Source organism: Apteryx rowi, unplaced genomic scaffold, assembly GCF_003343035.1.
Source record: "Apteryx rowi isolate R43461 unplaced genomic scaffold, aptRow1 scaffold_40, whole genome shotgun sequence".
In the NCBI taxonomy this organism is placed as follows: domain Eukaryota; kingdom Metazoa; phylum Chordata; class Aves; order Apterygiformes; family Apterygidae; genus Apteryx; species Apteryx rowi.
Genome location: NW_020450530.1, coordinates 995,993 through 1,019,694, shown reverse-complemented (window position 1 = coordinate 1,019,694; position 23,702 = coordinate 995,993). Strand labels below are relative to the sequence as shown.

The following is a 23,702-nucleotide window of genomic DNA, read 5'->3' as shown; positions in this document are numbered from 1 at the left end:
TGAATGTGAGATGATGTAAGAAAATTTGTCATAAAGTGGGTAGATAAATAGATATGTATGTGTATATACACAAATATGCATATACACCTACACACACATTCTTTGCTCATTACCTCTTTGGAACCTGGTAAATGAAATGAGATACAGAGTAAGTGTTGTGGTTGCTCAGTTCCTTCCCCACTGACAGGGCTGCATCTGTCCCATTATAGAATGCTGTATTAGCTAATACTAATAAACTGAGAAAGAGTCAGAAATAAATATGATCTATTGCAGAAAAATGACAAAAGTGGGTTTTGATTAGGAARCAAGCAGTTTTGACTTTATATTTGATCTCTCAACATTCTGCAAAGTAAGCCAAATTTATATGTAAATTTTATTAGAACCTTACCGCTAATGGGAAAATGAGAAAGAAAAGCAAACCTCTATCCTCATATTACTCCTCAATTTAATTTGATAATTAACTATATCATTGAAAAAAAATTCAGTCAAAAAAAAATCACCGAAATATACAAATCACAGAAAAGAAACAGGTTTTTAAAGTAATCTAGACTATCCTTAGCCACACTGCAAATCTGATCTTTTGTATCATCATCTTCTAATCAGCTCTATAATCATCTTCCAAAGAATGTCCAAAGAATTTTTATGTCCGAATGAAACTTCGTATACTGTTTTCTAAATATTAAAGCCAAAGAGAATGGAACTGAAGGCTTCCTTTCTTTTTATCTAAGTTTTTTCCTCTATATTTCTTCCATTCACTGTGAAACTAGTTCCTGCTTGAGTTCCATTTCAATATGTAACAGAACACACACACACATAAATATATACCTATATACACACATGCACATATATAAAACCCTACTAGATGCCGAAGCAGTTTAATTTAAAATTCTGAACGCAGGAAATTCTAAAATAAATATGCTGATATGATTGATACCCCACAGATCTATGTACTAAACTTTCATTATTGTTAATATTGTACTCAAGGATTTTTACTGCGTTTGGTGGTGTATGTTATTCTATTTCTAAAAAATCTCAGATAATTTTGAGTGCCATATGGTTGTATTTGCAATACCTACACACTTCAACAATTATTTACACACACCACAGCATCACAGCAAGAGTTGTAGCTGAGAACAGTAGTATATTTTCTTCTACTTCTAAGAGTATAGATGATGCCTTAGAATATTTCTTGAGATTCTGTTAGGGCTAGAGAGGCAGGACTGCTGAGAGGTGATGATAATGACGTCTATACTGTCTGTAAGACCCCCGGCCAGTGAGCAGACTGAAATCTCTTTAGTCCAGCTGAATGTGCTCAGGCTGCTGCCCTAAATCTCATCTGACCTTCCAGCAGACAATGCTGGGAGCCACCCAGGAAAGCCCAAGGCAGATGCTGCTGCTTCATCCAGGTTACTTGCGTGATGCCCTTGTGTGGGCACATAGGGTGACTCATCCAGTCTGCTGAAGGAAGGTGAGCGCGTGATTCAGCATTCAGAGATAGTAAAGACGTCCTTCTGTCAGGGCCCAGAGTTTGCCACTGCTCCTGATGTGTAAATATGGGTTTGCATCCATGGTATGAAAAGTTGATCTGTTTAGATTTTGGAGAGGTGTCAGTCCTGATTCAGTATATAGTTCATTGTGCTTCTAGCACATATAGTATAACTACTRGGACAATTAGATGCACATTTTTAATCAAAGCCTATTTCTGTTTATTTTTAAATAAATACTTTTAATTTTTACTTGCCCATTTTAAATTGGAAGATCTAAAATGCTGTTAATGTAACTTCCATGGGTGCCTGGGCATCAAGTTTATAAGGTGATTTTCACTATAAAGAGGGTAGATTTTACTTTAGGTTGATAAACTACTGTTGATAGCAACCCAAGAATTTGTTTCAAGAAACACAGCGTCTATTATTACAGAAGACATTTTAACTGAAATATGTGATCATTAGTACAGCATGTGCCTCTGTTGCAAGTTTAAATCATCTATTCCCTTGAGAAAGATTTCTACTTTTAATGGGAAAATCTTAGCAGAATTTTATTTCCTATTGTTCTAGGAGGTCTTGTATTCCAACTAGTATAAATCTGATTTGCAGAGAAACCAGGAATTTCTACCTATTCCTCTTTCTCTCCCTGTGAATATCTTTTGCCTGTTCTCCCCAGAGTATGTGCACTTAGGCATGCAATCATTTACATACAACAAGGAGCTTATGTTTTTGACTGTCTGCCTCAGCAATACAGCATCTGCCATGTAAATCATCTCTTCATCTCTTYTTCTGAATATTTTAATGCTAAGAATATAAGCACACTTCTCTGCTATTTCCATGGAAACCTGAAGAGAAACTTAGAACGACTGCATTGGAATACAGAGGTTGGAGGAGAAGGCATCTCGAGTTCTCAAGCAGTGCTTAGGCTAAGTTCAGGCCTCACTGGACCAAAATTAATCTCTTACAGCCAGGGACAAAACTGGGTTTAATATTTAGGACCTGAAGTATAAACACAAAGTTGAAAATCAAAAAGTAGTACACAAACCACAATGGAAATATAAACTTCCTCATTTTAAAWGGATTGAATAGAAAATCATTCTGCAGTTCTCTTAGAAATCAATGAAATGGACAAGTGATAAGCAGCCACGCAAAGAGAGGGAGTCCCTTCCTGATTGCAAAAGCTAATAATTTGGTTAGTATTTTCCCTTCTTTCATTTGGTATAACTCATTCTCAGAATGTTTCTTTCTTGATTCAATCCAAGATCCATTAATTAAGAGCTCACCTACCAGAGAATATTTATTTCACAGCGACAACACTAAAAGCTGATTTGCTGGAGAAGGCATCAGGCAGGCTGCTAGGACTACTGCATTGCTATTAGCATCAGGTAAGCTAACAAAAAAGATTAATATGATTTGTACTTCTGTAATCACAGACAAGATCAGATGTTTGAACAGCTTCCTTTTTTTTCCTCCTGTATTCCCCTGTTCTGTTCATTTCCCAGACTGTCATTATTCTCCCAGTACTTCAATAGTTTTCCTATTCCGTGACCATAATTCCTCTCATGATCCCAGTCTGAGTTTTTATAGTGCTTCTTTCTTAATCCAAGCAACAGGATAATTTTTTAAAATAAGCTAATAGTGCTGGTTTTATTGCCTCCTGAGAGCAGGAAAAACCCATCACACCCTGTGAACAGGCATTGGCTGTGTAAAACTCAACTAGTCTGGTGGCATCTGACATTGGTCTTTAGTCTGTGGTATCAATTTCAGTTGGAATTATGCTATGGCAAAAAAAAGTAATGTGGTTTCCTCAAACATATACCGAATCCCATGGTTTAGAAAAAAATCAGACTACATCAAAATTCACAAAAAAAATTCACCATGAGGAGCCAAAGAAATTATTTGACTAAGAGCATGAAATTTGACAATGGATATATGAAAGAACCGTTTAACCTTCTAGCACAGCAAACGCCAGGGTTAGTGTAACGCACCAGCGCAACTTTCCCCCAGCCTAGGAGAGAGGTGTAGTAGGAGAGAGGAATATTAGTGCCAATTTAGAGGTAATACAGCCATGACCCTTTATGAGATGTCCATACACATATATGCAGACGGAACAAAACAACTGAGGAATCTTATTATGCCAATTTGGAGATAAGAAAGTCTGGGACAGAAGACTAATTCTGCCCTTGTGCAAATGGAATTATCTATGCTGAATTTTTAAAGAAATGTCATCCGCTTGCAAGGATGAAGCACTGGAAAAATGTTTTGCCTGTATTTTAAAAATTCGGGCAGCTTTAACAAGTTAAGAGCTCCTTAAAATCTGGCATGGCCCTTGTCTCACATACATGTGTTTTGTCCTTCCTTTGCAAACTTGAACTTATTTGAACTGTGTAAATTCCTATACTAATATGAATGCTATAGATCATCATTAAGGAGATCTGACCAGCCTCTGATGGTACAAAATTTTCTAAACAGTGTTTCTCATCTGGAATGAACAGGTCTGAGGAAGAAACTGGGAGCTGGAAAAGTGAGAAAGTTGGGAATGGGTTTAGATTGTGAAGCAGTGCGGGTAGAGGATGAGGGTGGAGTGGGATTTAAGCAATCTTGTGAAATCAAGTAATCAAGAGTTAACAAATGACAGAATATTGTTGGTGCAACCTTATCTTGAACTTCTTATGTCTGTATATTTTGATTCAGACTTTATAGGCACATTATTTTTGCCATGGAATTTTTGCTTCATTTAGTGAATGTAGTGATTTTTCTATGATTAATGAGRGTTATGTGATAAATAATACTGTCAACTGTAGGAACACTGCCCTCCTCTGTTGCAGAGGGAGGAAAATGTGAAATGAATGAAGCAGGATTGTAGGAAAACAGAGGAAGTTCATATGGTTAAAGCAGCTGAATTCTACTCTGAATAACTGTACTAGATCCTTGCATTTGTCCATGTTCCTTTTTGATTCCAAACTAGTCTCTTAAATCAAAACTTTCATAAGTAATCCCACACCGTTCCTCACTTTTCTCTGATTTGAGACCCTGGAATTTGATTTGTAGTAGGTCTGATTACTCACAGCCACACCAGATATCAATGAAAGCTTCAAAAAACTATTAAATTTTGTTAAATAAATAAATCCACTGAAAACTAGGTTCTAAGTACCTAAATTAGGTGTCTAGAATTACTGGCTTCCTTGTAACTCTAATTTCTCATTGTATAGTTCCCTATTTATAAATTGCTGTTAACAATATTCTTTGATCTTACAACATGCTGTGAAAATAAATGGAGCCAACGAAATATTCAGATACAATAATTATAAGCTTGAGAAGAAACTAGTAATTCTGTCTTTTGGGCAGCTGATGAACAGTAAGCTCATAGTAAAGCAAAAGTCCATAAATTGAGTAATGACAATAAAGGAAAACATTGAATGGCACATAACATTTCCATCTTGCATGGTGAATGAGAGAGGGTTTTCTTTCCAGTATGCTTACCGCATACCCTATGGTGACTGTAAATGAAAAAATGTGCCTCTCTGGCCTGAAGAAAATAGCGTGATTCTTAAGAGTCAGAATGCATTTTGCTGCTGCAATACAGAGCCATGTTCTGGTGGTTTTGACTGTACAACACTCTAGTTATATCACTACAATTATTCCAGGTTTACAGCAGTGTAATTGTATACCAACACAGACTTGCTGACCCCTATATCTTTGTCTAACTTGAGAGCAAAGATTAGTGACTGAAGCTCATGCATCTAGCATTGTAAAACCAACACTGGAAAGAGAGCTTGAGGATGGGAAAGGTGYCATTCATTGAGATCTGTGAAAAGCTGAACCACACTTGATGCAATAAATAACCACTGCAACAGTGCCAAGGAGAATGGAGAAGAAGGTGGTGGCTGTAGTTATATGGAAATTGCTTAAAATAAGGTCTGAGACACCTGGAGACCATAGCATTGAAGTATTAGAACTCAGAAAGGAGACAGAAGTTGCCTGATGAAAGAGCTTGCGGATCAGTCTGTGTCTAAGCAAAGTGGAAGAGGTGATCCTGAAAACAGCTGAATAAATTCCAGATCAAAGTTAATCTCCATTTTTTTCTGAACAAATCTAGCAATAGTAAATTATACCAACAAAGAGATTTGTATCGTGTGATCACAGCATTTTTTTTTATTCAGTCTTGGGCAACCCAAAGCCACCTTTTAACTTCTTTGTCTGTAGCCTGGCAGACTGCAACTTCCATTACAAATATGGGAGAGAAGCATTTTTTCAGAATCCATCAACATTTCTCTCCTTTCACTCTTCTCCAATTACTCTAAAAATGACTTCATGGAAATCATCTCCTGAAGGCGATTTTGATCTGAATTCCAATAATGCAGCTTCAGACCTAAAGAATTTATTGAGAGTGAAAACCAGATTCTGTCTTTCTCCATGCTGCTAAGTGTGCTGCTTTTGCACTCCTAAGTTTCCCTCTCAGCTTATGGGAAAAGGGTCAAGATCAGACCCAAATGTGGACCCTCTATTTGATGGAGAAAAATGCTTCTAAAATGTCGCTTTGCATTCTTTCAGTTTAGTTTTCTTGCTCTGTTCAGGTTTCATTCTGACTTTGAACACTGACCTATGTGCCCGACAGCCTCCACAATTTTTCTAGGTTAGTAGGAGGAAAGCTCAAGATCAGCATGATGGCAAGAACTATGTTAGAATTATAGGCAAGGCTGCTAAAAGATCTGAAATTGCCACTTGCTCCTTAAGTATGCTACATTAATCTTGCAAYACAGACAGGATAAAAAGATAAGACATCCATTGTTCCCATAAGAGCTCCAGCTGCACCGAACTCTGTAAGCWTCTTGCCTAAAATATCTTCAAAGATGCAATAAAAGGCAAAGACAAGCCTCCAGCAAGAATTTCAGCTGCTTAAGCTGTGAGGGCAAAAAGTGTTCTTCTCAAGACGTCACACCAGCTCAAAAACAGCCTCAGGTTTTGTGGGTTTTTGTTTTTTTCCTGCAGTGAATGTGTCAGTATAAAGTGACACCTTTTTGTTTAAGTGGCTCTTTTTACTGTTCATTATTGTTCAAATACTACTGAAGAATGCAACTACTGGTCAACTTTGTTCTGATGAAAACTGGTTCAGCATCAGTGTGAGCCAGTTTTAACTTTTCTTCTGGGCATCAATATCAGTTTCTCCCATTATTCTGTCATTCAGATAACTGTGGTGTTGGACAATGCCAATAATTCAAGGTCAATACATTATGTTCCGAGCCCCTTTGCTTATCTAGTTGGTGAGCAACACTCACAGCTTCAAATGATGGTGAAGTTTTTAAAACAAACAGACTTTTTCTTTAAACTGGACAAGACTAATGGGAAAGGCAATGTTGCCTAGGAACTGTAGCATCAGTGAATGTAATTGAGAAGCTGGCACTAATACAGAATGAAATGGCTTATTTCTCAAAACAGATGAGCTACTCCAACAGCCATAACATACAGAACAGTTTTACTGGGTCACAGCAAATATCTGTGTAGCCCAATAGTGTGTCCAGGTCTGGCCAATAGCAGATATTTAGGAAAAAATAGGAGAACAGATCGAGTATACACTGATACCTCCCACCATATACCCTACCAGAAATCTGAACCAAGGATTGCATCAACATCTTTCTGTCTAACCACCCTTTAATTTGTCTAATTGCCTTTTGAACCCAATTATACTTTTATAACTTCTACTATTATTATTATTCTCTAGCATCTCATGACAGTTTTACATTTAATTATGCACTGCATGGAAAAATACTTATCTACTGTCAGATAATTAAATTTGATGTTCCTTAGTTCTTGAATGGTTAGGAATGGTGCAATATCATTCACTCTTCACCATCTCCATGCCTTTCATGATTTGATGAACTCTATCATATTCTCTGTCAGTACTTCTTTTGAATATAGACTATTGACAGCAATGAATCCAGACAACCATGACTTTGTCCAGCTGACTGAGGAAAACCTCCAAGGATGAAGATTTCGCGAGCTCTCTAGGCAAATTGTTCTAGTACTGTGCTATCCTTCTGGTGATTTTTTTTTCCCTAATGTCTAATCTGAACATTCCACGCTGCAATTTGTTGTCATTGCCTCTTACTATTTCATCTGATACCACTGGGAAGAGTTTAGCTTTATCATCTTTGTAACTACCCTTCAAGTGATTGTAGGTTTTTATTAGATCACCTCTTAGCCTCCTCTTTGCCAGCCTAAACAAGTCCAGTTCCCTTAGCCTCTCCTTGTAGGTCAATGCAGCTTTAAGTTACTTACTGTCTAAACACAGAGGGCTAAGATACTAAGCTTAAAGATCTTAAATGAGGACAGCTAAAGTCCTGAGCCACCTTACCTGTAAAACTATGTAACATTTCAGGTATATTGCACATATACTTTAAATGCCCTTTTGCCCTTGAGCTAAGCAAGAAATTTAAAGGCCTGAAAGAGAAATTAAAAAAAAATACATTGGAAAATAATGAGTCAGCATTGAAAGCAGTTGAAATTTATTATCAGGAATAAAAAAGCAGGACTCTAATACCATATACATAAACTAATCTAAAGGTAAAACATCCAGCTATTTACAAATTAAAGTATGAGTAGTTATGCTCCTATGCATATATTTTCAAGAACCGTAAGATTTTAAATGAGTATGATTTTAACAAGAAATGTTTCCAAACTAGATTTTTTTCTAAACTCCAAAACCATGCAATTTTTCTGGAATACTGTACAATGCTTAAAAAAAAACACCCACCAATGCAAGCATAAGTACTGTATGTTGCTAATTTGCTTCTTAAAAACAGTTAAGAACTTGCTTGGTTTGTACTCAAGAAATCTTAATCTATTTAGCATTATCAAAGACACCAAAGTTTTCTTCTTGTATTCCCTTTATGGCATATTTGCTCTCTTAAAACTGCTTGCCTCCAAAAATGATACATAGGGAAGCAAAGTGCAAGCTCTCATACGTCTTATGTCAAGCAGCTTATGTATCATAAAGTTTTGTCACCCTTTTAGGGGTTCAACAGAGYTTTAATAATTGTTTGCTGAGTAACTGAAACATAGCAAGTTCTCCTCTAAGGAGAAAAAACAAGCTACCAGCCCAGTTTGATGATTAAACAAAGTGTTGGGAAAAGAGGTTTATTCCATGATACTATTTATCTTGTGTACTTTTACTACAGCCCTGGTAGCACTGCACTGGCTGGACACTAGCTATGTTATGTTTAGGTTTTAATATGTTGGCACTTTGTGTCTTTAAGGCTTTTTTTTTTGGCCTGAGTCAGCTGCAGCACTGTGTCTTTGCCACTCTATCCTTATTACTCCTTCCCAGAAATGGCATCTTTTGTTCCAGTTCCATCAGGCGCAGGACTAATATTGACTGCCCCACATTTCTAGTATCTTGTGCATAACTTTTTCCAGAAATAATCTTTGGACTTGTAATTCTCCTTTTCTGTGAGAAGTGATATATAGAGCATATATCAAATGCACATTTTACAAAGAGTTCTGAATATAATTTTTCTGTACTTTAGCTTGCTTAGAAGATAGGTACAGCTAGTCACCAGGAATAACTCGACCTACATGTATTTCTCCACTTTTATGCCCCCCTCCATTGTAGAGCAGCCTTTAATACTTTGGCCAGACATTCTGGACTACCCTTTCACTGCATCTCCCAGCATCTATGCTGAATCCTGAAACACCCTACTCTTCTTGATCCTTGAACTCAGTAACCTTTTCCTCTTTTCTTCCTAGAGGTTTCTCTCTATGTAGCCTTTCTTTAGGACCCCTTGAGTTTATAAGTCCTAGCATATGCACTTGCTGTCCTGTTCCTTTGCTTGAAAATTCTATGGCCCCAAAACTGTTCTTCCTGTCAACAAATTTTATTGAACTTCTTTCTCAGTTCAGATACTTTCTTTAGCATATTCATAGCTTAGTGTCAGACTGTACTCACCAGGGTTAACAAATCTGTATTGTTCCTGGTTTGGGAATATAGAACAGTGTTGATAGTGTGTGACTGACCTCATAAACACTTAATAATATATAAAATTTGTACCATCAACCAGAATTCGCCAGTAGTACAAAGATTTCCCAAATCCTCACAACCTTCTAGAAACACTGGGAAACCTGAAGTAGCATCAGAAGTTGCTCTGAGCAACAATAACTTTTTGTTAAAGAAAAAGGAAAAAATGTTAAAAGTGCAAATATTTTTTATTGGATCATATCACCAAGTAAAGAAAATTTAGGCATTTGAGTTGAAGACAACAAGATAGTCAAAAGCCAGTCATCAGCAAATGTTTCTTTGAACATGGAACTGATGGTTTTTAAAGGCCATTTGATGTTCTGTCCCCTTTTTAGCTCCATTTACTGTTTTATGTTATGGACTACCTAGGCACTGTGTAAACATGTATTGTGTAGTTCCGTACAATGTACAAACATATACTAATAGAATAGTTCCTTCCGTTCTGAAGGGAAAGGGTACAGCAATGCAAGTAGAGTCACATTTTGCTATGCCACCTTCCTCTGCAGTATTCTTCTTAAGATTTGGGGAAGGGGGGTGTTTTGTTAAGGTATTAGTTAGTGGAAAGACAAAGGTGGAGAGGTCAAGAGTAAAGGTGGAGAATGGCAGAGAGGGAGACAGGGTGCAGTTAAGATGAAGAAACCAATAAGAAAATGAGCAGCAATGATGCTGAAAGAAATAGCTAGATAGCAAAGGATATGAAACATCCTGAGTGAAAAGTACAGAAAATAATAGGAATGCGGTAATATTTGACAATGAGCTACAGTATCTTTTAAGGCTAGTTCTTGAATTTGTCCTGCTGGATAGTCTCTGTGGTCTTCGTGGCTGGCTCTCCCCTGCTATTTTTTTCTTTCCCAACTCCCTGACTTGGGGGAAGGAATAATGCTACACAGGAGCATGCAGATAGGAAGCTATTAAATGTATACAGTACTTTCTTCTAGAACTATTTTTATAGCAACATGTTCCTAATATCATTGTAATTGATGCTTGTGTTCATGAGAAAGCAARCATATGGTCCTCTCTACAGTACATGTTGTATGTATCCCTGCTTGCTGTTGTCACACGGTGTTCTTTGCTAGTATCTGCACTGACATGCTGCTAAGTCACATTTCCAGTATCTCTGTTTATTTTCCCAGATTAAAAATATATTAAGGATAGGTGCTTTTACTGATTCCATAGGAATTCTATGGAAGGGGCAGTATAGAAAGGAAAAGGAAAAAAACAAGTAAAGTATTAGGGCTTAAGAAGTGAGGAAAATTTGAGATAGATTTGCGTAGGAAAGGTCAGAAGCAGAAAAATGAAAGCAGTTGTTTCCATCTGCTGAGAAAACAGGCTGGTCTTTCTCTATGGCTTCTGTTCACATTTATAATTTCACCTATCTTTTCAACCAGACTTAGTGAAGAAAGTGTAGATCAACCTTACCTTGAGGAAGTAGCACCAAAGAACCACTTCTTTAAAATACTTCTGCTGTTGATGTCCAGGCTATCATTTTTGCTTTTATTTCTTTATGTTTTTGACATTTGTGTTGAACAGAAGCATAAGGATTCTGTTCAATAAAATGCTGTATACTTCATTTGAAATAATCACAAGCTGTCTTGTTTAGCTTGCAGTTCTTGTTTTCCTGTTTATGGCTTTGCTCTGTAAACTTTTTTCTAAGATTCATTTTCTATGCATAATGTCCATCATTTGGTAATATGTTTATGATTGGTTGCATAAGGCATTATTAATGTTTACAATCCTGTATTTTTCAATCATTATTAATTATTTTTATATTACAGACCAACACATAATGGATCCAGTGGAGTTCACAACCTCTCTTAAAGAGAGGAGATAAAATCTGTATATAGTTCAACTTATTCCTTTTCTATGGTTGGCTTATTTTATCAATTTTAAATAACTGCAATTAAATATAAACGTCAGTTTAGACCTCTTGCCTGAGCTTGGATATTTGTAGTAATCTCACCTAATCTTGAGTAAAGTTAAGATTTATTTGGTACTTTGACTCTATATTTTCACTACAGTTACCTTAGTCTCTTACATAAGCATGATCCTATTCTATCTATATACAAAGCCCTTTCTTTCTGTGTACTGATTTATATCAAAGTTATCTCTTCAATTCTAAAGTTTGAGAGAGGCTATCACTCTGGCTGGTGACCCCCCACCTTGTGTGGTCTTAGGATACAAAATAAAATACTTCAGTACTGATGGCTGTTTTCATACAGACTGTGTGAAAAGCCACTGTGATCCCAACAGCATCTGACCACCCATCTGATCTCAAAAGCAAATGCTAAATGGCCTAGCACCACCAGATGATGAACATGATTATCATCACGCACTGAACTTCCCTGAGTGCCATGCTGTGACAGTAGTCCATGCTCCCAGAAACAGACAGACAGACTAAAGGTGGTGCCTTTAATAATGCAGGTTACTAAACTAATGCAATCAATGACCCTTGTTCCCAGAAGTATATACATTAGCACCATAAACACAGCCAGTGTGGCCAATGCTGGTTGCATGAAATGTCCTTCCTCATTAGTAAGGCCCTGTAGCATGATAGAATGGTGTCCTTTATAATAGTCCTGGACCCTCTTTGATGGGCAGTGGATGGGAATGTGTCTCTTCTTTATGACCTTGGCACAATTAAGCATGACATGATCTCTGAATACCACAGTGTCATATAGGATTTCTCAAATGGCATCATATGGGGTAAACCTCCTTGAAGACCTCCATGATGATGGCAGTAGTGGTGTCTCAGTCAAACTGTAGTGCTACAGAGCCAGTGAAAGATGATATTACCAGSTTTGAGAGGATGATAGCCCCCAGCTGCTGGACCTAAATGGAGGCCTGTTTCCCAGCACAGACTTAGGGGAGTGGTCTTTTGCATCTGAAATAATCGTCCTGCTGCTGATCGCTCTGTATCTGGAGGACAACACACTTTGGCCAGTGGGAACTGGTAATGGACATGTAGAACTTCTGAGACATGGCAGGCTGGAGCTTGGCAGCTACACCTCCAGCAACTCACCCATTTTCTCACTGTATTAAAGACTGGTTTACCCCAGTCTGTCATTGGCACCAATATGTAACTACTGCATAACAATGCTTAACTTGTTCATGTACTCCTACGGACATGAATCTAAAAAGCTGCACAGATTGATTTTCCRTGAGAAATGTTCAGGACTCTGTTAAAATGCTTCTCCTAATTAAATCTGCTTTGTCTAGTCTAGTCCACAGTAAGCCTTAGTAACACTACGATTCTTTTCTATACAACAGCCAAGACTAAAGGTCCCCTGTACTTCTGCTTCATACTGCCAGATTCAATTATCATCTGCAGAGTTTTCTGTAATGACAGGGGTAATACTCCCCAGGAAATCGTCACGGGAGACAGTATGCTGCAGTACTGCTCTGTCAGGTTTATCTCCTTTTCTTCTCTGAAAGAGAAGCATCAAATATTGACTACACCTCCTCTACTTGTTCTACATTTTCATGTACAAACTTTATGTATAAACAATCACAGACATTTTCTTTAAAATAGTGAGGAATTAATTTGGTAGTTTACAAACTTTGTTTGCTAGTGTAATTTTTCCTACAAATTTGAGGATGAATTTGTTTCCAAAAACTGGAAGTCAGTTTGTTCCACACTTGGAACATTTTTTCCCCTCACTGTATAAATATATATCACCATATTCAAAATCAGAGAAGATTCCTTCAGGGTTCCACTTCCTAAACCCAGGTTTCACAGCCTTTTATATGCTCATTTGGTGGTAAAGATTTAAATTTCCTTTAATATAATACCTTTCAATTTCCCTTTATCACAGTGGCATAAAGTATATGTATGCTAATAAAATGATTTGTTGGTTTTCCACCTTTCTGTATTTCACATTCACGTTTTATATGCAGGACACCAGAAGGAGTTTTGAYAGGAAAGACAGAAGTAGATGGCATGTACACATGCATATCTATATGACAGGTGCTATATCAACAGAGCTTCTAGTAATCCTGACCTATTTTCTGTTTTGTTCACCACATAAGTGGTCAGGAATCCCTGCAGTGGTTTAAACTAATGTAACATTATTTCAGTGACAGGAGAGCAAGTTTGGCTGCTGTTGGAATAAGTTAAGCTGGTAAGTGTCTTAGGAACACGTCTCAATGAATTCACAATAGAACACACTCTTTTATGTCACCCTTTCTAATCTTGAAATTTTAGAATTCCCAGCATTTTCCAGGAAAACTTCAGGATCCTAGAATTGGAAGCAAAGGATTTGGAAAGGCAAAACAATTCTGTCTAGTCAAATCCCTACAGGATATGCTGTCCCTTGTGGGAGATGCCAAAACTAGAAGCAGGTACACAGAGGACAACACAGGTAAAGAGTTTTATCCCAGTTTAATCCYACCTCACTGAGGTTCTTCCTTGCTTTATTTGAGAAATCTAGAGAGCAAATTAGATAAGTCCTTTTACTTCTCTCCAATAGACAGAGTTAGTTTCTTCTTGATTATTAGATGAAAGTAATTATTTTTGTAGCTCATGGAATTATCATTATTGTTCCCCATTTAGACCCATAGCTGTCTGATCCTATGCATTCTTTTAAATCTTCTTTCCTTGAACTAAAGATGAATCATACAATAGTCTTTTTCTCTTTACATCAAGTCGCTTTTAGCCAACACTCAGTCAGGACTAACTGCTAGACAGGAAAGGCCTTTCAGCTAGCACTCAATCTAGACATTTTTGCAAGAAAAAAAGCACCTCTTTATATTAATCCAGGCTCTCTCTCACTTTCTGCATCATCTGTATTTTTTCTGCAAAATTCTTCTGCTTTCCCTCTGTCTCCCATTGTACATGTATTCAAACATAGTTCAAATTTCTAAAYTGCTTTGACTATGACTTTATCTCGGGCAATGGTATTTCCTTGAATTTAATTTGGAGACTGTCATTATTTCAGAAAGGATTCAATTGTTCTATATAGTTATCTTAAGGAAGAAACAGTCATTACATCCAACAGATGCAATGACCTTTTTGCCCCTCCACCCTTTCTTCAAATACTTTAGCTTCACTTGCTTCCTTTAGAAGGTCTAAAGTTATGAATCTCTAAACAACACATCTCAAACAAAGATGCCATGCTGTTTTGTGAAATAGCTCACACCTACAAGTATATGCTGATTTTCAGCCACGATCTCAAGAAAAAGCCCCAAGAGGACAATAGGAACAACGTTCAATGATTCTTCCAAAATTTACTGACATTCAAAGATTTTCCCACTGTTCTGGAAAGCAAGCGTACCATTCCTGCATCAATTTTCTTTATCATGTTTGCACTTTACCAAAGAGAAATTTTATTCAGTTTAGTTAAAGTTTTTAAAATCCCTACAGGCCTACCAGTTTTAAAATATTAATGTTGCACTGAAAGAGAAAATTCTTATGTATTTAGCACAAATGATAGTTAATTCTCTCATATCTGATAGTTTCTCTCTTCATATTTTTTTTTTATTTTTAAGCTCAAAGCTCTCCCAACTGTGACCAGAAACTTTAATGTAAAAGTGTGAGATACTACATTCCTACTTGGCTCCATATACCAACTGATTTTTCTAATCACATGCTATCTTGATAACAAGGTCTTCTCTTTAGGAAACTCTTTGTTGTTCTGGAACTCTTTGCTGCAAAGTACACCTCTCCTGTTCCAGAGGATGACCAGGGACATTTGCATGTTTGCAAATTATTGGAAGAAAGGAAACAGCCATCTGTTCCTAAGCATGTTCTTTCCCTTAAGCAACCAATTCCTTGTTCTCATGCTTGGGGAAGAGTTTGCAATTAGCCTCCAACAAGGCTGTCTGGATAATGCCTCAGCATTATCTTGCTTATACACCAGCTTGTGTATAATTATGAAATTACAGTAGCACATTTTTTCTACCCACCTGGCTAGCTGCCCTCCCCCAGGATTCCTGAACTGGAAAAGACACTACAGAGAAGAAGCATGCCTTTTTCTACCATTATTTTTCCTCCATATAATAGAAAGTTTTCACAACTCCTTTGGCGGTTGTACAGTAATCTGTTTTATTTTTTGTTATAATAAGCCATAACCCTTCCAAGTTCCCTTCCCCTGCAATACATACAGTAGTCCTGCAATACTGATGAAACCAAAAATAAGCCTGCTGTAATAGGATAAGAGTATATGAGTGGATATACCATGTATCTTTAGGCTCAGTTTCAGATGTGAGCCTTCATCTTATCTCAGAACTGTTGAAGCATACCACTTCTTATTTAAGATTTTCACAATATCTCAAGATGCCATCTGGCTATAACAAACTGAGAGCCGTGTCATGCGTTGTCCTTTCAAATGTGACTGATGCGCTACACAAGCCAGAAGCCACTACTTTAAATTTATAAAGGCCTTTTCTTGCCATGAATACTGTTTTCTCCTAGCTTTGAATTACTTGTTTATTATCTACTTCCACTTGGAAAGCAAGATTGAATTTATGACAACACTATACATTTCATGTCTCTGTGATAACAGGTGAGAATTCTTCAAAATAACTTCAGTTAGTTTCTTCATATAGAAACAGGTGCTGCCTGTTTCTCTTTTCCTAAGGTTTTCACAGTTATATGGATTACATCTTACTGGTACTTGAAAGCTCGGTTTTGCCTTCCTGATACATTCACTCATTGTCCAGTGATGCATTTTCCTTCTTTTACTACTACAGGTAAATTGTGAAATGGGTTTTTAGGGGTTTCCAGGGTATAAACAGCATTTGTACCATGCAACCACAGTATTGCACCAGTGTAGTATAACCTGCATCTTTGCTGGAAATGATTAATTGATTATCTCATTTGCAATTTAATCAAGAGAAATTATTCAGTTTAGTTAAGGTTTTTGTGATTCTGAAATACCTACCAATATTAAAACAATGATGTTACATTGAAAAACAAAGTTCTTAGGTGTCAGGTATCACTGGTTACTAATTCTTTCACTGCCCTGTTTCTAACCAAAAGTTTAGATGATAAGCAGTAGTTCAACTCCATCTGCTTCTGTTTAATGTTTTTCCTCTAGCTCAGCATTTAGTATACCCATTATTACAAAACACCCATTCCTTTTCTAAATATCTGCCTGGTATTAGAAATATCTAGCAGATGAATAGACATCTACTTCTCCAATCCATTACTGAATTATATTGGATTCCACCACAGTTTTAACAGCTAAGATTCTGCCAGGAACCTGGGTTTCAAAACAGATTCTGTATTTGTCACCACAGACCAACCTCCTCTGCTTTTCCTTGTTGGAAAAGTTGTAGCTGTTATAATAGCTTTGCCCATGAAAGCAGGACAACTAGTTTACTGAAAACCAATTATTTGCAAACTGTGTTTTACCAGTGCCACATCTTTAAACATAATTTCCATTGACTGATTTTGTTAGCATTGATTAAAGTTATTATCATTAAAAATCCAAATCTTATTATCTCACCCGTTGTCTTGGCTAATCTGATTTAATTTAAATTTCTAGAAATTCAATTTTCAAATTTGCGATGGATATATATTCACTAATGACTGCCCTTACCTGAAACATGGCAGGTGATTAACTTTTGGTTTCTCTGTATTCTAGACTTTTACCCTATCTGGCCTAATTACTGTAATGTTTGAGTGACTTTTCACTACGCCACGCAAATTCTACTGCATTTTCAGCAATTTATTGCTTAATTGCCCAAAACCATGTAGCTGAGATCTCTCTCTCCAGTTTTGCTCCCACAGCATGGCACTTATCTTCTTCCTAAAATAAATGAGAGAGATCTTCTAGGATTTTGTGATGCTCTACCCCGACTGAATCCTGACCCTGACTCCTGCCCTCTTTATGGMTAGTTTTCTCCTTTGTAGCACTGTATATTTGAACTGCTTCCCTTATTTTTGCAGTACTGCTAATTTTCCTTTCCTTATAAATGTATTACTTTTTCTAATTGTCAAAAAAATCATTAACCGAATTAGCCTTCACTTTTCTCCTGCCTGTGCTATTAGAAAAAGAATTTCAGCTAAGGTTCTTTCTGACATTCTGCCTTTCTTGATAATGGCTGCCGTCTTCTCTGGTGTTTTGCTGTTAAGACTCATGACTGTGAAAAATTATATAGCTTCAGAGTGTCTTAGAATGACTCCAGAACTGCAATCCCAAATCCATATGAGCATCTACAAACTGGTTTATCATCAGTTTAGCCTAGAAGTGCTTTCAGGCAGGCATTATCAAGATCCTCTACCTATTTACTTCTCAGCTTTGTTCCAGCCACTGTGGCTGCACTTGAGAAATATAATTACATTTAATAAATAGCCTAGAGTGTGTTTTTAGGAGGCAAATCACATAAACAGCAGAAAATAAAGATATAAGCTTCTTCTAGGGGAATAGAAGGACTGCTTGAATTGCAGCTCTAACACTGTAGAAGCCCATTATTCTGTGAATCAGATGGTCTCCCTTGGGATCACTCAGCTCTTAAGTTTAGTAAGTCTTGAAGGCTGGTAAGTTTGAAGAGAAAACAAAATTGCTTTATTCTTCATGTTCCAGCTCTAATAAGCATTCTTTTGCCTTAGACAGGATGTTAATCAAAATTTGAGACCTTATGGAGTGTGAGGGAGCAGCAAGAGTTGGCTCCTCTAAAAGGGAAAGCCAAGGGTAACAGCAAGGCAGGCYGTGGCCATGACCTCACTGACAAGCAACACAGTCCCGCAGGACCAGAAGAAGAGCAGAACAGCTCCGTTGCAGCAGCCAGGTTCGACTAACAGTCCAGATTGCCAGACAAGTCCATGGGAATGAGGCAGTTTGGGGATCAAGCCAGGAAGTCAAGTCAGCAGATCCGTGAGGGACATGGCATAAACATAGGGGATAGCATAAACATAGCTGCAGTATAACYTGGGCAAAGACCAAGGGTGAGTGCCTGAGCAGCTACTGAGCAAAAGCGCTGGGAGTCTCCCGGCAAGTCTTCTCACAGCTTTTTCCTAAAGTTACGCAGTTGCACCCTATCAGAGCTGATCTTGACCACAGGCAGCTAACTCTAACAAAAGCCCTGATAACAGGGTAGTTTTCATTTTGATGAGACATTTTAGTCATGCAGGCAGCACGTCAGCTTAGTGTAACAAATATTTTTGCAAGACTATTTCCCTAAGCACTGTCAGGAACAAGATAGCCTGTTAGCAGCTCTTTTCTTGCAAAAGCTGTGGAATAAGGAGGGAGTGTGCTTAGTCCAAAACCCAAGACTGTTACTTTTTTCTTTTTTTTTTCCTGCCAGACTACTGTTTACATCAGTCAGTTTTATGAACTGACTCCCTCAGTGGCCCTACCAAAAACTGTACCAGCAAAACAGAGGATGCAGCATAGGCAGAAAAGTAGACTGTTGGGGTAGGGTTATTTAAAATGCCACTGCTGCTAAAACAAATRTATCTGAAGTTTTGCCTTCAGCTTATATGCTGCTCCTTACTGTAGGCTGCATTTTTAATCCACCCCTATCTGAATAATCCTCTATAATGCTTTCTCAGTTATGTTTCAAATATCTTCTTTCCTTTTGGCCTTCTGTACACAGGAGTTTCCTAATATTTTTAAAAACTTAAGTCAAACTTTAACAAAAAAAATGTTTTCCCACCACTCTGAGTGACCTTTTCTCTGTTGYTAGAGTCCCTTTATTTACACTTACTCTCTTTATAGTGATCAAATTTGCAAATCMAGTTTGCAGTTCCTACAAATTAATTTAGAGTCTTCACATCAATCCTTATCTTTTGTCCAGTTCCTTATAGTTCCCTTCTTATCCTTTCAAGCTTTTTTAAATCTCTTTCCTCACATTGTTCCCCCTTCCTGAAACATCTGGTATCCCGAGCTCATTCCATATCTGGTTCCATGTCTGCCTTTGTGGACTGTTTAATTTATATTACATACTCTTTGGACAGACACTCAGGTATTAATTTTCTGGAAAACATTGTGTACCCTGATGCTACTAAGCACATTTTTCTTAAATAAGACAAAGAAAGAGAGAAGAGTGGATGATATGCTTTGGAATTTAATATCCAATAAGAGAGAACAGAGTAAGAGTTCATCTCACTGGTGAGATACTGTTTTTCTACTGGGGAGAAGAGGATGAATATTTTCTCCAGAGGGGGACAAACTGAAGAATACAAAAACCATTGAAAGTACACTTCATAATTTACATGTTTTTGTATGCGAGTTGGGAAAGAATTCTCACCTTTAATCCTTTACAGTGTCTAGCCCTGCAAAATCCATGCATATATTAAGGTTAAATCCATCAGGTTAAAAATGGATATGCCACTTCCATGTTTTACTGTTTTTTCAGCAACAAGAATTTTCCTTCCTTTTTAACTTGTCTCTTACCGATATGTTCTGGGTAATCTTGATATATTCTTCCAGTTATTTACAGGATTTTATACCTGTCTGTGCAAGAAATTTCTCTTGGCAGGAGATAAAGCCAACTAATCTCTGTAAACTCACCTTCCTTCTTCTGCATCTACATATTCTTACACATACACATTTTTACATATACTTCTCCTTTCTCTAATGATGTTACTATTACATCATCTAAGAGATCATCTGGTTTACAGTAATTTATAACCATCAGTCATCTTGTAAGTGTTCATTACTTTATCATTTACTTTACTTCATCATTTTATAATTTATGGACGGAAATTTTGTCCTAGGACTACAGATTCCAATTGAGGACTTGGTAGTAGAGATACACAGTATTATTATTCACTACAAAATACAGTAATAAATGCAAACCTCTTAAAATGCAATATCCTGTTGGCATGAGTGTTCTGAGAGATGGCCAAAACCCTACATTAACTCTAAAATGTTTTTTTCCAGACAATTAATAGCAAAAGCATTTCAACTGAGCTAATGATTTCTTGAACAGTTTTATTATCAATTCCAAATTCAGGGAAGGAAAGAAAAAGGATAATTATTGGGGAACAGACCTATGATGTTTTTCTGGATTATTTGTTGTGTCAGGATTTGCATTGTGAAAACTAATAAATAAATCCTCAAGCAGATTTTTAAGCTACATTTTTACAGAATTTTCACAATTTTACAAATCTATATTTGTCCATATATAAAATGGGCTTAAGTGTCAGGTGACCTCCCCTTTGCAAAGGCAGAAACAAACAAATATAGAGACCATATAATTTTGCTTGTATTTCAGCACCTTTTAAGAGGCTAGTGAGCTGGATTTTTTTTCAAGATTTCATGTTTTACTTTTTTATTGCAAAGTTGAATTTTTTGATGATAGAAAAATCAGTTATACATATATGTATATCTGTTTTATGAATATTTGGAATTTGCAGGAACTTGAAATGCTTAAAAGTCACAAAGAAAACTGCAAATTACCTAAACTTATAGACGCTATTCTTTTTAATATTCTATGTATTTGAGGACAGAATTTTTCTACCTTTTTTAATCTTAACCATCTACCCTTCTTCTAAATGCTCTTGTAACAGATTAGCCAACAGATTAGCTTTATATTCTCACTCTGGATATAGGGGTCAGGCATTTGCAAATAAGAATGTATTTAGATGTTCCTTTCTCATATTTGATATGGAAAATTTTTTTGTTTACATGTGTGCGGGCAAATCCAATCTAATTCAGCTCCATATGCTAGAGAAGATCTATATAATTGTATTATATTTGGGGAGGAGGGTAAGCTTGTGCAATATTTTTCTTTTCAAATCCACAGAGGGACATGATAGGTTCCTATTTGATTGTAATAGAAGATGTTTAACTAAAGTGACTGGGGATTTTTAAACTTAAAAAAAAAAAAGATTTTCTCACTGTCATTTCTTTTCCTCTTGGTTCTCATTAATTAACTTTTACTTTTTTAACATTTCTTGTTGCTTTGTCCCCATTTCTTTCAATTTCTTCATCTTTTACCTGTTCTATTTTAATTCTACCTCCATTTTTTCAGCCACTCACTTTTCATTTCTTTACTTCTAGCTATTTTTCTTAGGCAAAGAGAAAAAAGGAGTCCTAAGAGAATTTTTCAATACCTTGTCCTGTTCCATTAAAAAAAAACAAAAAACTTTTTAATCACTTATTTCCAGCTGCACTATTCCATACAAAACACACTAATAGAGCTACAGTCAGAAACCCAGAATTACAGAATTTTTACAGAATTATAGCTAGAACATAATTGAAATTGAAAATCCAAAGCAGTTTCTCTGATTTCAGCAGCAGTTCTAAAGAATTAGTGGAAGCACAGAACCTTTTCAGTTTCCAGGTGTTTCAGCTATAATGTGCCACAGACATATGAATGTTCTGAATGAACAACAGAGAGGTTACAATGAAGAATCTTATGTTTGATCCATGAACACAGAAAATGGAAAATATAAAGCTGCTCACATTAGTCCAAGCTGCCAAATAAGTAATTTTTTCTTGGGCTGTCTTACCAACAATATTAATAGATATCAAATGATGGACATTACTGAGAGAAAACAACAAAGAAAAACTTAAATGCCTATCAAATTGGAATGAAAATTTTTAGTATTGCATTTTGCAAACTTAAAATTCTGAAATGTAGTATTTTGTACAGATACATTTATCTACTTTGCAGTTATTCATAGAGTTCTCAAGGTTACTATATTCTTTATGTAATCTTTTTTTTTCTACACTGTAGCCACAATTTGTCATAAGAATTTGGTCATAAACAGTGCAAGACTTGTATTGGGACAAACTTCCACATTCATTAACTTCTGTTGGGAATTACTGATTTAAATGCACTTTATAAGGTAATGTGGAAATATATAATRAATTGTTCCAATGGATATGCTTAACACCTTTCCCACTGTTCACAGTGAAATAAAATACTGCTGTATAGTTTGATAAACTTCAGGAAATTTTCACAGCAGTTACACTTCTCAGGTATAAAATAGCTGAGAATGCTTCAATGTTTTTGAGGTTTCAAATGGAATGTTCCTCTTATGTTGCTTACAGTTTTCTTTAATAATGTAAGCATTTTTGTTTTTACTTGAAGTAAACTGGAAAATCTGAGGGTATCTCAGAATGGGTATTTTGGGAGCATTGCAAGATATAAACCATGTAGTGATTGGGTGAAGATAATGAAATAGTTACCAAAAATGTTATATGTAAGAATGTTTCCATTYCTTTTTGAAGATATGATTCTTATTTATCTCTTGTGGCTATTATTTTCACAACATTGTATGGATAGAAAAATGCCTCCTTCATTGGTATCATGTTTATAATAATTTCCTGGATTTATCAGGAAAAATTATTGTTGAGTATTGAAAAATCCTGGAATGAATCCTTGGTGCTTAAGTGTAATATGCAATGATTATTAACGTTCTCTAAATATGAATGGAATGATTTGTTAAAAGGGATCTTCTCCTTTAAAGAGAGAATATGAGTGCATTGTAGAAATTCTTCATATTAGACAAGTATCTGACTAAAGTTATGATGTTGAAGTGCCTAGGAATCTTAATAGAAATAAAGATCTAAGTTGGAACATGCTAGAAAAAAATGACCTTTAGCATAAATGCCTATGATTAACATACTTCCTTTATCTRCTTTTGACAATAATTGATATTTATTTTAATCAGCTAGAATACTTTCCCTTTCTGTTCAAAACATTACGTCTGTGTACCCCTACTGCTGCTCAGCATTCCAGCCAAAAGCATTAGTACCACGGACAGCTCCAGTGGCATCAAGGACTTCAGCACCGCAACAGATGGGCAATAACACTGAGGAAGTACAGGCTGGCCACTGATTTCTAAGAGACCTTTCTGATTTCAGTTTACAGACCTTTCTGATTTCAGCATTGGATTGTTTTTTTTTTTGGTCATCCTAAAAAGGTCATCAGTGGAACTGCCTGTTCAGATCAGCAGGCAGACAGACATTAACTCTTTTGGCCAAATTCAGCTTTCACCCATAAGTATACAACATGCAAGTTGTCCCACATACCATGGTAAAATGTGGCCCTTTTTCCTATGTATTATTCCAAGCTTACTGTTATACTATGAGGAAAAGTAAGGCAAGGAAAAAAAAGTCTGAGTATGTATGGTGTGCTGAACAACAGAACACAGAAATGGAATATTTTAATGTTATGACTGTGCTGTAGTACTTCAGTCTTGTTTTAAAATGTTAACAGCAGAATGTTTCCGTAGTATGAAATCTTTAGTAATGAATCATCCTTTTTATTTTAAAAATTTGTTTATAGTGCTAACATGATTTTGAACA

At 36.4% G+C, this 23,702-nt stretch overlaps 2 protein-coding genes across 2 annotated transcripts in view; one reads left to right on the top strand and one right to left on the bottom strand.

Annotated features, from left to right (window-relative positions):
• Positions 1 to 23,702, bottom strand: part of RSPH14 (radial spoke head 14 homolog) — a 112,613-nt gene that overhangs the window by 73,076 nt on the left and 15,835 nt on the right. The gene's annotated exons all lie outside the window — the stretch shown is intronic.
• GNAZ (G protein subunit alpha z) overlaps positions 1 to 23,702 on the top strand; it is a 55,344-nt gene that overhangs the window by 29,245 nt on the left and 2,397 nt on the right. The window lies entirely within an intron of this gene.